General features: G+C 32.5%; 1 pseudogene; it reads right to left on the minus strand.

Moving 5' to 3' along the window:
• LOC106468774 overlaps positions 1–2080 on the minus strand; it is a 57456-nt pseudogene that overhangs the window by 17376 nt on the left and 38000 nt on the right.

Below are 2080 nucleotides of genomic sequence, written 5' to 3' on the forward strand. Positions count from 1 at the left end.
CTATCAGAGACTAGAAACAAATCATATTTGGCAGCTTCATAACCAGGCTGCTATATTGTTTATTTTTGGTATTAATCCTACTTTCATTCCTCCTATAGGGATAAAAATATGTACATATTTAATCATTTTAGCAATGTCAGTTATAAACATTGATAGTTTACACCTGTGCCAAGTAAAATGTTTTTTCTGAGTGGAAAAGTGAAAGATCATACACAAAGGTTGTAATTATGTATGCAATTATTTTCCAGCCAATTACATGGCAGTTCAAATTAAGCATTATTCATACATTCATACTCTCAACTTTGTGAACAAAAAATTGCATGGTAGACACAATACAATAAAAATATATATCAGGCATTAAATGATACATCTAGTTTAATAATTCAAAAGATCACTTAACGAAGCTTAATTTTTTTTGTATAATGCATTCAACTTAGTTTCTTGCTATTTAATAATTAAATTACTATGTCACTTTGATTCAAATAATTACTTATAGGCCCAAAATTTATTGCCTCACTAAATTGAAACAATTTCTTACTATTCTTCTTAGTCTAAACTGGCTTCAAATAAGCTTTAGATTAATAAAGACACAAGCCTGCGAATATAAACTTCATAAAAGTTGTTTTGGTTTTACTAACGGATTTGCCTTAATCCAGCTATGCAGATTTCATAAATAATACTAATTTTTTTCTATCACGTAAGGGTTTTTTTATAAATTGGAAAGAACAAAATATTCTTACTTAGATCAAATTATCATTTCATTCACCACAATGAACATTTTTTATTATTATGTTTGTTCACAACAATACAAACAAACTGAAGAAATGGGAAGAATGTTAATGTCAAATGAATATGCATCCTCATTCATTCTTTTAGTCTCAAAACTGAATCTTTCTTTCATATACTGCATTTGGATGATCTCATTTCAATGACCAGCAGTAATCAGCCATCATGCTGATGTTCCACCTTCCCTGATACCTCCTCTCCATTTCCTTGATGTCTTAATGAAACTTTTCCCCTTGCTCTTCACCGATGACACCGAGAATTTCAGGGAAATAATCAATATGGTAGTGTAAGAAATGAACTTTCAAGCTCACATTACAACCCAACTCTTTGAATTTACTGAGCACGTTATAGACAATATTTCTGTAATTTGAGTCCTTGTTGTTTCCTATAAATTTGTCAATAACATCTTAACACAAAAAGCATGGAAAATTTTTTTAACTGGTTTGTTGACCCAATAATATACAAAGGACTTTTAGTTATCCACAAAGTAGCCAACCACAGTTTTTGTATTTGACCTTATTTAGAAGATTTTCATACATTTCATTCAAGTGAACCGAACCAGCAATAGGAACAGATGCACATATGTTACCATTGTGAAGAAGAACATCTTTTAGACTTCTTTTGGAGGAATCAATGAACTATCACCACTCAATTGGTTCATAGACTGCAGCTCCAAGCATTGGTATTAATTCAGAAATATTGTTGCAATAAACCAGTGAACCTTCTTGTAAAAAGTATGGTATAAACCCTTCCTCATGATTTCTGTACCAGTAAAATGATGTCCCTGGAGAAAGTAAATTCTTAGCTTGGAGTCTGGACCTCAAAATATCTGAAGAATCCTATGAAAGGGCCAAATCTCTCACCAAATCATTAAGTTCACCTTGTGTGAAAAGTTGTGGTTCACCAGACGTTTTATGTTGAAAACAATCCCTATCATCATATCTATTGACATCAGATTCAGAAGAAACTGTATGAAGAATCTCCGGTGGAGTAGGTACAGGTACATCAGGCCCATGAACAACAGGTTTTACAGCAGATTGAAGGTTCGGATAAGAAATTTCCTTTTTATTTAGTATGCTGTTGTGTTGTATGTTAGATGAGCAAAAATAGAAGTCATCTCCGTGTTTCTAGGCTCACCAGACCATCAGAATTCCAAATGGCAAAGACTTTTTTCTTACCTTTAGTCCACTGTCTCAACTCTTCAACACAAATGGTACAAACTTTGTGTGGAGACCATGATTTGTCTTGGTCCCCAAGTTTTATTCTAAAATACATGTAATAGGCTTTTTTTGAC

The sequence above is a fragment of the Limulus polyphemus genome, unplaced genomic scaffold (assembly GCF_000517525.1).
Source record: "Limulus polyphemus unplaced genomic scaffold, Limulus_polyphemus-2.1.2 Scaffold3158, whole genome shotgun sequence".
NCBI lineage: Eukaryota > Metazoa > Arthropoda > Merostomata > Xiphosura > Limulidae > Limulus > Limulus polyphemus.